Source organism: Panthera pardus, unplaced genomic scaffold (genome assembly GCF_024362965.1).
Source record: "Panthera pardus isolate Hobbes unplaced genomic scaffold, ASM2436296v1 HiC_scaffold_8, whole genome shotgun sequence".
Classification (NCBI taxonomy): domain Eukaryota; kingdom Metazoa; phylum Chordata; class Mammalia; order Carnivora; family Felidae; genus Panthera; species Panthera pardus.
Genome location: NW_026527013.1, coordinates 130,462,208 through 130,476,368, shown reverse-complemented (window position 1 = coordinate 130,476,368; position 14,161 = coordinate 130,462,208). Strand labels below are relative to the sequence as shown.

The 14,161-nt window shown below is 35.3% G+C and overlaps 1 protein-coding gene across 4 annotated transcripts in view; it reads right to left on the bottom strand.

Annotated features, from left to right (window-relative positions):
• The window catches only part of ZNF277 (zinc finger protein 277), a 112,647-nt gene that overhangs the window by 50,411 nt on the left and 48,075 nt on the right, over window positions 1-14,161 (bottom strand). The window contains exon 2 of one of the 4 annotated variants that reach the window (XM_053898414.1): window positions 1,178-1,386. The exons of 2 other annotated variants lie outside the window; for them this stretch is intronic. The gene's annotated coding sequence lies outside the window, so the exon portion shown is untranslated. Of the gene's footprint in view, window positions 1-1,177; window positions 1,387-13,015; window positions 13,088-14,161 lie in introns of all 4 variants that reach the window. One more of the 4 variants, XM_053898415.1, reaches the window with a different exon arrangement.

Here is a 14,161-nt window from a genome sequence, read left to right as displayed (position 1 = left end):
GCTTGAAAAAATGAGTAAGACCAGAGATACCTAAAACTAGAGTTATACCTTTGACTCAGCTTTTAGGTAAGTTCTATTTCAGGGAACACCTGTGGCTGTCTGTATTTAGGGGAACTTCTTCTGCCTCAGATTGAGAGCAGTCCAGAATAATTATAGCCAAATTTTAGTACTGTGGGCCTTGGTATAATGAGCCCACTGGTAATAAATAATGATGTAAAAATTATACTAAACTCTAATAACAAGTATTACTGAGTGTAATAAAAGTATGTGAGGTTTATTTAGGGATTTTTAACTTCCTTTTTTATTTTTCACCCATGCTCACCAGTAAACAGAGATAAGTTGCATTTGGAACGCAGAGTAAGTTATACCACTCTAGCAGAGGATGTTTCTATAGCAAAGGCCTGAACTCAAGTATATATTTTACTTTAGAGCAATGGTTTCCAAATCTGGAGTGCTTTTTAAAAAGTAATGATTTCAAGGCCTTATTGTTAGACTGACGAAATATAACTTTTACCGAGCAGTAATGCCTAAACTCAAGTCTGGGGATCAATGGTTCAAGGAATGATTCCAAAGGGATTGTGGACATCCTGATCATACATTAGAGTATGGGTATTTTGAACTCACAGCAAGTCTGCAAATCAGGAATAGGGCCTGGTGGCAAAGCTTACTTGATAGTGTATTCTGTCCTAAAGAGAGCCTCTCAAACTCTAAGCACTGTGTCAGCATAAACAACTTAGTATGATTTGTCTAACAGGTTGTTTATTTCTAGCTGTCATCATAAGAATCATAGCTACACCTTACCATGTGGTAAAAAAATAAATACAGAAATATAGATTTTTTTTGCTACAGTGACCTTGAACTCAAAAAGGCAAAAGGAAATAAACTCTATCTAGCTCCTTTCAGCAAAGAGGCAAAGCATCTTGAAAATTCTGGCCCCATATCTGCTTCACACATTTGTTACAAATTAACAACAACAAATTATCTGCTCTAGTTCTCACTTTGAACAGCAACTCTGTTTAAATGAACTGTGAAAAATACCATCCCAAGAGAGCTGAATTTTTGAGGAGATCCTATGCTGATTGTGAACAATTTTATTGACTCTGGCTAAGATCCTCAAAGAACCACATTATTATTCTAAGATCATGCTTCTCAAACTTTTAACATGCTTATAATTCACCTGGAGACTTTGTTAAAGTGTAGATCCTGATTCAGGAGGTGTGGTGACCGGGGAAACATGCCAATCCAATCTCCTGTCGCTATGAGCATAATTGAAATATAGTCTCAGGTGCTGTGCTCTGAAATCCTACTTGCACTGAAGCCAAGCTTTCCACACGCTGCTCTCAGTAAATGATTAGAGCCAGCAGAAATGGTAATGCAGGCTCATTCCTGTGAGAGAGAGAATTTCACTGACATATGACAGTGGCTGAGGACTCTCAGCAGCTTGCCAGAAATGTGCTTACTTAACAACTGTGTTGCCGTCTGAGACTCTACTCCACTGCCCTTCCTTCCCTCTTTCCTTCACAGGGGTCAGACCTACATTGCTACCTTCTCCAGCACTCTCTCCCTTTTCCCTCCTCTGGTGTCTTCTCCCCAAATCTCTTACATGTCAAATCCCATCTTGCTGTGTGCTTCTTGGAGGACATGAACTAACAAAGTAGGTCTAGGAGGTAAAAAGTCTTGAAATTCTGCATGTCTGAGTTTCCAGGTGATGTCAGTCTGCTTATCCACAATCATACTTTGAGTAGTAAGGTTCTATTTAGGGAACAAACCAGTCATGAATTCATATTTTATCTAAGTGTTAAAATGACAACCCTAGACTTTATAGTGTATCATTCCTGCCAAATAGATAAAAGCTGCTGGTGCTTTGAAGGATAAAGAAGAAGCTTCTGAGGTTTCTGTCCTCCTTAAGTCAAATGAGAAAGAAAAGCCTGTATCAACAAATAATTGACGAGAAGGCTTTCAGCCTTCCTTCATGGGGAATTGGAGAACACCTCACACATCACTCCTCCTTTAAGGAAGTACCCACACTTTGCTGTGTACACCACCATAATATCACTGCTAAAACTCTGAAAAAAAATATAAAGCGGTAATTTGGTGATAAACTCGACCCAGATCAAATAAGTTTAGTTGTGACTCTTATCACACTCTGATAATCTAATTGATAATCATTATAAAAATTGGAATATGAAGATGGGCAGGGTTTTTGTAGTTTCTGTAGTTTTAACTTGCTATAAACAAGCTCCTAATTTCAAAAAAAAAAAAAAACACAACAAACCCATTTCCTTTACAGTTGTCCTTTAATATATTAGTGTAATTTCTTTGATGATAGCTTTCTTTAGTATTTTATCAACTCTGGATATTTTCATGCCTGTTCTCTAAGCTTTTGATTAGAACAAACATCATATCTTTCCATAGGCCTCCAATGCCTACTCAATGTCATTTATTGTATCTTAGTTTTACTCTGGAAGTAAAACTTAAGAAGTAACTTTTATTTCTAAGTTCTTGAGGGTACTTCTCACTTAAACTAAAAACATGGCTTTCTACTTCCTAAGTAAGTCTGTCCCTTAATTTCTAAGAGTGCGCCCCCTAACAGATGCATTTGGAAAATGGAAAAGATTGGTTCTAGTCTTCTTAACAGCAATCTATCTCTAAAGCTCAGAGTAAGAACATAAGACCCTTATGTAAATACCCTTGGGCTAATAATTTATTATGTAAATTATTGTGGCCTAATATTTAAAAAATTAATTTACTATACAAGCACTAAGACTAGGGGAATACGGGAAAGGGAGATGAACTTCGGTGAGCGTTGTTACACATTCTTGACACCACTGAGACTGCTGATGAAGGTGTGCTGAATTAGTACGCTCAAATATAGCTGGCAGGTTTGTCACAGCCTTTGGTATGGAAACAGGGTTATAAACACATTCAACCCTTAAACCTAATAAGCGCTTTGCCTAGAAATTTAAGGAGCTAATTTAACACAAGCAAGAAAACTGTAAAAACGTTATTACAACATCACCTATACAGCAAAGTAATAGAAATCACCTAGGCGTCATGCAAATGAAAAGCAGTTCTTTAAAATATGGCATGTATGTGCTGTGTATTATGCATGTGCTAAATGACAACTATGAAGACAATGGAGAAATATTGTAAAACATGTTTGAAATTTATTAAAAAGAGCTTAATCCACAACGAACTGCACACAATTCCTCACACACACACAAACATACATGTACATACACCCACATATAAGTACAAGGCTTGAAAGAAAATATACAAAAAGAAAAACTATGAGAGATTTTTCTCTACAACCAACTTTCCCTAACACTGAAAATTTTTGAAATAAAAAGCATGTCTTCTGACAAGTTACTCAATGTGACTGTGACAGATAAAATTAAGAGAAAGAAATAAAGCAAGTATAATTTTATTTGGCTACTAAGTCTTGACATTTTAAGATGAAAAATTTTGATTACATTTATCATTTAAAAAGTGAGCACCTGCTATGCACAAAGTGCATGCTAGACACTATCAAAACTACAAAGATTATTAATATAGAATCCTTATCCTGAAGAAACTGTTAGTCTAGAGGAAAATATGAGACAACTATACAAATAATTATAATACTATTCAACATATGCAAAGTTGAAGGTTAAGGGATATGGAAGGAAAAAACCTCAAATCAGGAGAAATGAAAGAGAATCTTCATGGAGGCTTCTTGAAATGGTAAAGAATTCCAGCAAGTATATATATAGATAGTTAAAAAATCAAAATAGTCCAATTAGTGCTAGAGTCTAGGTAGGAAAAGGCAGCAAGAGTAGATGGATCACATGTTGGTGCACCTTAATGCTGGTCCAAAGATTTATATTTAAATTTGGAAGTGGTGAGGAGATTCAGAAGGTCTTTAATTAAGGAAGTAATATAAGGTCACAAAACAAATCTTATTAAAATGAAAATGCAACAAACTTACAGGATGAAGCAAAAAAATAGGACTAATAGGGAAGCTCAGAGCGGCAAATAAGTTAAAAGGAAGAAAGATCTCATAAACAACCTAACTCTGTAACTCAAGGAATTACTCAAAGAAGAACTAAGCTCAATGGTAGCATAGGCGAGGAAATAATAAAGAAGGACAGAATGAAATAAAGAATAGAAAAAAATTAACAAAATTAGAGTTGTTTTGAAAAAGTAAACATAATGACACACCTTTAGCTAGACTAAGAAAAAATGAGAAAAGACTCAAAATCAGGTATGAAAGAAGGGGAAATTATAACTGATACCACAGAAATACAAGGATCACAAGAAATGGCCATGAATAATAATATGCCAGCAAATTGGGTAACTTAGAAGAAATGGATAAATTCCTAGAAACATACAACCTGTCAAAACTGAACCATGAAGAAATAGAAAATCCGAATAGACTTATGAAGTGATTGAATCAGTAATAAAAAAAAAACCTTCTAACAAAGAAAAGCTAAGGAACAGATAAATTCACAGAAGGATCTACCAAACATTTAAAGAAGATGTAGTGCTAATCCTTCTCCAAAACATAAAAGAGGAGGGAATACTCCCAAACCTGACCAAAATCAGACAAAGACATTACAAGAAAAATAAAATATCCCCAATGAATACACATGCAAAATCCTCAACAAAACACTATCCAAATTCAACAGTGCTTTAAAAGGATTATACACCATAACCAAGTGGGACTTAACCCTGGGAGGCAAGAATGGTTCAGTATATGAAAATCAAATCAATACGATACACCACATTAGCAGAATGAAAGATAAAAATCACATGATCATCTTAATAGATGAAGAAAAAGAATTGGACAAAATTCAACATCCTTTCATGATTAAAACACTCAACAAATTAGGAAAAGACAAACACTTCCCCAACATAAAGAAGACTATATATGAAAAGCTCACAGTTAACAACATATTTGACTGTGAAAAACTGAAAACTTTCCCTCAAGATCAGTAAGAAGACAAGGATGCTCACTTTTGCCACTTCTATTTAACAGAATACTGGATGTTCTAGCAAGAGTAATTAGGCAAGAAAAAATAAAAGGCATCCAAATCAGAGAAAAAGTAAAACCATCTGTTTGCAGATGTCATGATTTTATATATAGTCTACCAAAGATTTTACACAAACACACACGTGCACACGCACACACACACACACACACACACACACACACACACCATTGCTTATAACTAATAAACAAATTCAGGCAAGTTGCAGGATACAAAATCTATAAGCAAATATCAATTGTGTTTCCTGAAGACACAGACTAGACATAATGCCAAGATGGAGGTATTCACTTCAAAAGAAACAACAAGAAGAGGTCACAGCCAGGGATCTAATCAAAACAGATATAAGTAATATGCCTGAACCAGAATTTAAAACAACAATCATTAAGATAGTAGCTGGGCTTGAGACTAGCATAGAAAACACCAGGGAGTCCCTTACCTCAGAGATTAAAGACCTAAAAACTAGTGAGGCTGAAATAAAAAATGCTGCAACAGAGATGTAAAACTGACTGGATGTAATGACCACAAAAATGGAAGAATGAGAGGAATGAATAAGTGATATATAAGATAAGATTATAGAAAATAATGAAGCTGAAAAGAAGAGGGAAAGAAAAATACTGGATAACAAATGTAGACTTGAGGAACTCACTGACTCCATAAAGCATAATAATATTCATATCACAGTAGTCCTAGAAGAAGGGAACGAAAAGAGGATAGAAGCTTTATTTGAGCAAATTATAGCTGAAAACTTCCCTAATCTGGGGAAGGAAACAAATATCCAAACCCAGGAGGGACAGAGAACTCCCACCACAATCAATAAAGCAGGCCAACAGCAAGACATATCATAGTAAAATTTGCAAAATACAGAGATAAGGAAAGAATTCTGAAAGCAGCAAGGAAAAAGAAATCCCTAACCTACAATGGAAGACAAAATAAGTATAGCAGCAGATCTGTCCGCAGAAACTTGGCAGGCCAGAAGGGAGTGGCATGATATATTCAACTTGCTAAATGGTAAAAATATGCAGCCAAAAATACTTACTCCAGCAAGGCTGTTATTCAAAATAGAAGGAGAGATGAAGAGTTTCCCAAACAAACAAAAACCAAAGAAGTTCATGACCACTAAACCAGCCCTTCAAGAAATATTAAAGGGGATTCATTGAGTGGAAAAGAAAGACTGAAAACAACAAAGACTAGAAAGGAACAGAGAAAATCTCCAGAAACACCAACTTTACAGGTAATACAATGACACTAAATTCATATCTATTAATTAATAAACATCCTGAATGTAAATGGACTAAATGCTCCAATCAAAAGACACAGGGTATCAGAACGGATAAAAAAACCCCAAGATCCATGTATATGTTGTCTAGAAGAGACTCATTTTAGACCTAAAGACATCTGCATATTGAAAGTGAGGGGATGGAGAACCACTTATCATGCTAATGGACATCAAAAGAAAGCCAGAATAGCCATACTTAAATCAGACAAATTAGATTTTAAACCAAAGACTGTAACAAGAGATGAAGAAGGGCACTATAGCATAATAAAGGAGTCTATCCAACAAGAAGATCTAACAACTGTAAATATTTATGCCCCCAACGTGAAACACCCAAATAAATGTCAATTAATAACAACATAAAGAGACTCATCAATAACAACACAATTAACAGAGGGGACTTTAACACCCCACTTACAGTAATGGACAGACCATCTAAGCAGAAAATTGAAAGCAAACAATGGCTTTGAATGACACACTGGACCAGATGGACTTAACAGATATATTAAGAATATTTCATCCTAAAGCAGGAGAATACACATTCTTTCTGAGTGCACATGGAACATTCTCCAGAACAGATCACACACTGGGTCAGGCCTCAACAAGTACAAAAACACTGGGATCATACCATACATACTTTCAGAAGACAATGCTATGAAACTTGAAGTCAACCACAAGAAAAAATTTGGAAAGAGCACCAATACATGGAAGTTAAAAAACACCCTACTAAAGAATAGGATACTCAGGAAATTAAAGAAGAAATAAATACATTGAAGCAAATGAAAATGAAAACACGACAGTCTCTTACTTCAGAAGAGAGAAGTATACAGCAATACAGGTCTACCACAAGACTTTTTCACCTCAAATATACAACCTAACCTTACACCTAAAGGAGCTAGAAAAGGGACAGTAAATGAAGCCTAAGGCCAGCAGAAGGGAAATAAACATTAGAGCAGAAATAAATGCTATAGAAACAACAACAAAAAAAACCAGTAAAACAGATCAATGCAACTAGGAGCTTGTTCTTTGAAAGAATTAATAAATTGAAAACCCCCTAGCCAGATTTATCAACAAGAAAAAAGGACTCAAATAAAATCAAGAATGAAAGAGGAGAGATCACAACCAATACCACAGAAATACAAAGAATTGTAAGAGAAGGCTATGAAAAATTATATGTCAACAAATTGGGCAAACTGGAAGAAATAGATAAATTCCTAGAAAGATATAAAATACCCAAACTGGGGCGCCTGGGTGGCTTAGTCAGTTAACCGTCCGACTTCGGCTCAGGTCGTGATCTCACATTTGAGCCCCGCCTCAGGCTCTGTGCGGACAGCTCAGAGCCTGGAGCCTGCTTCAGATTCTGTGTCTCCCTCTCTCTCTGCTCCTCCCCTATTCGTGTTTGTCTCTCTCCCTCTCAAAAATAAATGAACATTAAAAAAATTAATAAAAAAATACCAAAATGTAAACAGGAAGAAATAGAAAATTTGAACAGACCCATAACCCACAAAGAAATTAAATCAGTAAACAAAAATCCCCCAACAAACAAAAGTCCAGGGCCAGATGGCTTCCCAGGGGGAATTCTACCAAACTCTGAAAAAGAGTTAATGCTTATTCTTCTCAAACTGTTCCAAAAAAATAGAAATGGAAGGAAAGCTTCTAAACTTACCCTATGAAGCTAGCATTACCTTGATTCTAAAACCAAAGACCCCACTAAAAAGGAGAATTATAGGCTAATATCCCTGATGAACATGGACACAAAAATTCTCAACAAGATACTAGCAAATTGAATCCAATAATACACTAAAAGAATTATTCACCACAATTAAGTGGGATTTATTCCTCGGCTGCAAGCATGGTTTGATATTTACAAATCAATGTTATATATCACATTAATAAAAGAAAGGATAAGGACAATATGATCCTCTCAACAGATGAAGAAACAGCACTTGACAAAGTAGAGTACCCTTTCTTGGTAAAAATCCCCAACAAAGTAGGGATAGAGGGAACATACCTCAACATTATAAAGGCCATATGTGAAAGACCCACAGCTAATATCATCCTCAATGGGGAAAAAGAGAGCTTTTCTTCTATACTCAGGAACAAGACAGAGATGTTCACTCTCCACTGTTAATTTACCATAATACTGGAAGTCCCAGCCTCAGCAATCAGACAACAAAAAGAAATAAAAGGCATCCAAACTGGCAAGGAACAAGTCAAACTTTCACTGTTTGCAGGCGACATGATACTCTATGAAGAAAACATAGGAGTCCACCAAAAAATTGCTAGAACTGATATATGAATTCAGCAAAGTTTCAGGACACAAAATCAACACACAGAAATCTGTTGCATTATATACACCAATAATGAAACAGCAAAAAGAGAAATCGTAATTGACCCTATTTTGACAACTGAACCAAAACCCATAGAATACCTGGGAATAAATCTAACCAAAGAGGTAAAAGATCTGTAGTCTGAACACTATAGAATACTTATGAAAGAAACTGAAGAGGACACAAAGAAATGGAAAAACATTCCATGCTCATGGGCTGGAAAAATACTGTTAAAATGTTTGTACTCAACCCAAAGCATTCTACACATTTAATGCAATCCCTATCAAAATAACACCAGTATATTTCACAGAGCTAGAACAAACAATCCTAAAATTTGTATGGAACCACAAAAGACCCCAAATAGCCAAAGCAATCTTGAAAAAGAAAAGGAAAGCTGGAGGCATCATAATTCCAGACCAAGCTATATTACAAAGTTGTAGTCATCAAGACAGTATGGTACTGGCAGAAAAACAGACACATAGATCAATGGAACAGAATAGAAAACCTAGAAATGGACCCACAACTATATGGTCAATAATCTTCGACAAAGCAGAAAAGAATATCCAATGGAATAAAGGCAGTTTCTTCAACAGATGGTGTTGGGAAAACTGGACATAACATACAAAAAAAAAAAAAAAAAAAAAGAACCTGGACCACTTTTTACACCATACGCAAAATAAATTGAAAATGGATGAAAGACCTAAATGTGGGACAGGAAACCACTGAAATCCTAGAGGAGAACATAGGCAGCAACGTCTTTGACCTCATCTGGAACAACTTCTTACTAAACATGTCACTGGAGGCAAGGGAAACAAAAGCAGAAATGAACCACTGGGACTACATCAGGATAGAAAGCTTCTGCATAGGGAAGGAAACAAAAAACAAAACTAAAGGGAACCTATGGAATGAAAAAAGATATTTGCAAATGTAATATCTGACAAAGGGTTAGTACCTGAAATCTATACAGAACTCAGGAAACTCATAATAAGTAATCCAGTGAAGAAATGGGCAGAAGACATTAATAGACACTTTTCCAAAGAAGACATCCAGATAGCTAAGAGATGCATGAAAAGATGCTCCCTCATCATTAGGGAAATACAAATCAAAACCATGATGAGATACCACCTCACACCTGTCAGAATGGCTAAAATAAACAACTCAGGAAACAACAGATGTTGGCAAGGGTGTGGAGAAAGGGGAACCTTCTTGCACTGTTGGTGGGAATGTAAACTTGTGCAGCCATTCTGAAAAACAATATGGAGGTTTCTCAGAAAGTTAAAAATAGAACCACCCTATGACCCACTATTGCACTACTAGGTATTTCTCAAAAGGATACAAAGGTACAGATTCAAAGGGGTACATGCACCTCTATGTTTATAGCAGCATTATCAACAATAACCAAATTATGGAAAGAGCCCAAATATCTATCAACTGATGAATGGATAAGAAGATAAGGAAGATGTGTACACACACACACACACACACACACACACACACACACACACTGGACTATTACTTAGCCACCAAAAAGAATGAAATCTTGCCATTTCCAACAACATGGATGGAGCTACAGTGTATTATGCTACGTGAAATAAGTCAGAGAAAAACAATACCATATGACTTCACTTATATGTGGAATTTAAGAAACAAAACAGATGAACATAGGGGAAGGAAAAAAAGAGGGAGGCAAACCATAAGAGACTCTTAAAGACAGAGAACAAACTGAAGGTTGTTGGAAGGTAGGTGGGTGGGGGATGGGTTAAATGGGTGATGGGCAATAAGGAGGGCACTTGTGATGAGTACTGCATGTTATATGTAAGTGATGAATACCTAAATTCTACTCCTGAAACCAAAAAAATAAAAAATAAAAGACAAAATAAAAGTGACCTTTTAAACAAATTAACCAACGAACTTCATGAATGTTGGCAATGTTGACACTATAAGGAAGTATTTTTAAAGATCCTAATTTTTATATTTTCTCCATTACAAAAATATTTCTTAAAGTAAAAAAACTCAAAACTCACTTCCTCCAAGAAAATGGCTTAAAAAAAAAACAACAATGCACGAGCAAGAGTTAAATTCCACAAACCTGTAGTTACTACAGCAGTCTATTTTATAAAGAAACCTACTCTAAAGTGACCAAAGCAGTACCATTTTAGGTACATAACTTAAAGAATAATAGTGATATTTACATAATGATCATTATTGTGCCTGAAAAATTAGCATTACGCTGGTTTTAAATTATGTAAATTATAGATTATTTAGTTTGATCTTCCTAAAATTATGTAAACAAGGAGAAGCAGACATTATTATACATATTTCAAATTCAAAGAGGCTGACAATCAGAGGGAGGTTAGGACAAAGCTAATAGATTGGTGCCAGGATCAAAACTCAGATCTCCTGCTCTTGATCTAGGACTTGCCCACTACAAACTCCTAACATTCCTGCATTAGCTATACACTTCACTCCTGCTTGAGAACTGTAAATACTCACTAGGGCACTAAGCCTCAGTTTTAATGATTAAGTTACAGAGGCCAAGAACTTTTCCGTTCCTATGTCCTAATTCTACCAACTTTCAATTGTGAAGAAGAGAGCCAATTGGCTATCCTCTCCTTGAATGCAAATATCTTACAGAGATTGGTCAAATTTTCTGCACAATCCACATCATATATAATAAACTTTCTTATAATGAAATAACTGGCACACTTGCTGATAATCTGAAATACACATTTCTGTTACATACTATAAAGATTGGTGACAGTACAACACAAAGCCAACTTATACTTTACTAGCTGAGAAGATATTAATGTGCACAATAAACACTTTTTTAACTGAAAATAATTCATATAATTAAATAATAATTCATATTATTTATTATTTATTAATGAATGAATTAATTAATGAAGATAATATAATGAATGAATTATATTATGAATATAATAATTCATATAATTTATTTATTTATTATTGAAAATAATTCATATAATTAAAAGCATAGGAAAAGTGATCACAGTAAGAAATTATGTTATTTACAATCTCATGGCTGGCCACATATTTGTAGCTTTTAAAAATCTCCCTTAGGTAATCCTGATAACAGTGAAGATTGAAAATCAGGGCTCTAAGGCACACTGGTAAATGATTATGTTAATGGTAGAATTTCAGCTACTGTATGTAATCTTCAACCCTTTTACAACTTTATGAGTCTCTTCTTTAACTGCTAATATTTATAGAAGGGAGTATACCATATGCCTCTATTTTCCAAGTTGTATTTCACAAAATTTGACACATTTTTCTGCTCTCCTCCCCAAATCCCACGGTCAAATAAAAATCCTGTTTTGTTAAAAAAAAAAAAAAAATCAGTTACACTTCTACATACTAATTGTGAACCTTCTGAAAATGAAATTAATAAAATAGTTTCATTTAAAATAGTATCAAAAAGAGTAAAATATCTGGTGCATGGCTGGCTTAGTCATTAGAACATGTGCCTCTTGATCACAGGGTCATGAGTTCAAGCCCCAAGTTGGGTGTAGAGATTACTTAAAAAAATAAAATATTAAAAAAAAACCCAGTTAATAAAAAAGTAAAATACTTAGGAATAAACTTAAACGGGGCACCTGGGTGGCTCAGTGGGTTGGGCGTCCTACTTTGGCTCAGGTCATGATCTCATGGCTCATGAGTTCAAGCCCCGTGTCAGGCTCTGTGCTGACAGCTTGGAGCCTGGAGCCTGTTCTGATTCTGTGTCTCCCTCTCTCTGCCCCTCCCCACCATGCTCTTTCTCTCTGTCTCTCAAAAATGAATAAACATTAAAAAAAATTAAAATACTTAACCAAAAAGGTAAAAGACTTGTACACTAAAATCTACAAAATAGTGATGAAAGAAATTGAAATACAAATAGTTGGAAAGATAGCCTGTGTTCATGGACTGGAAGGCTTAAAATATCAAAATGCCTACATTACCCAAAGCAATCTACAGATTCAATACAATCTCTACTATCAAAACCCCAAAGGGATTTTTTCAGGAATAGAAAAAACAATCCTAAAATTCATATGGAGCCACAAAGGACTCTGAATAGCCAAAACAATTTTGAGGAACAAAGAGAAACAAAGCTAGAGGCATCACACTTTCTGACTGCAAAACATAACACAAAGCTATAGCAATCAAAACAGATGGTGCTGGCATAAAGACAGATATACAGAGATCAAAGAACAGAACAGATAGCCCAGAACTAAACCCACACATACACAGTTAAATGATCTTTGACAAAGATGCCAAGACTACACAATAGGGGAAGAAGGATAGTATCTTTAACAATCACTTGTTAAAGAACACCAATGTTGTGTAAACTGGATATTTACAAGCAAAAGAATGAAATTTGACCTTACCTGATAGCACACACAAAAATCAACTCAAAATGGATTGAAGACTTAAATGTAAGACTTGAAACTATGAAAGTTCTAGAAGAAAACATAGGGAAAACCTTCATAATAACATTGGTCTTGCTAAAAAGTCCAGTCAACAAAAGACACAATAGGCAAGTAGGATTACATCAAACTAAAAAGCTTCTGCGTAGCAAAGTAAACAATCAACAAAATAATCTACAGAATGGAAGACAACACTTGCAAACCATTAATCTGATAGGGGGTTAAGCATCAAAATATGTAAGGAACTCATACAACTTAACAGCAAAAACAAATAACCAGATTAAAAAAATGAGTAAAGGACCTGAACCGACATTTGTCCAAAGACATACAAACAGCCAACAGTATATGAAAAGTGCTCACTACCATTACTCAGGGAAATGCAAATCAAAACCACAATGAGGTATCACCTTATAGCTGTTAGAATGGCTATTACCAAGAAGACAAAAGATAAGAGTTGTCAAGGGTGTGGAGAAAAGGGAACCCTGTACACTGCTGGTGGGAATGTAAATTAGTAGTCATGATGGAAAACAGGGTGGAGGTTCCCACAAAAATTAAAACTAGAACTACTACATGATCCAGCAATTCCACTTCAGGGTATTTATCCAAGAGAATTGAATTTGCACTCCCATGTTTATTAAAATATTATTCACAGTAGCCAAGAGGTGGAAACAACCTACAGGTCCATGAATGTATAAAGAAAATGTGGTATTGATATATAATGGAACATTATTCAGCCTTAAAAAAGGAGATTCTGACATATGCCACAACACAGATAAACCTGGAGGACATTATGCTAGGTCAAATAAGCTAGTCACAAAAGGACAAATGCTGTATGATTCCACTTATGTGAGGTATCTAAAGTAGTTGAATTCATATAAGCAGAAGATAGAATGCTGGCTGTCAGGGGCTGGGGGAGGAGAAAATGGGGTGTAACTGTTCAATTGAGTACAGAGTTTCAGTCACACAAGGTAAAAAAAGTTCTAGAGATCTGCTTTACAACAATGTACACATACTTAAAAAATACTATGTATTTGGTTCCAGTCCTGGACAAGTTACCGAACCTCTCCTACCCTGTTTCCATAAAATGGATTAACCATAATGCTCACC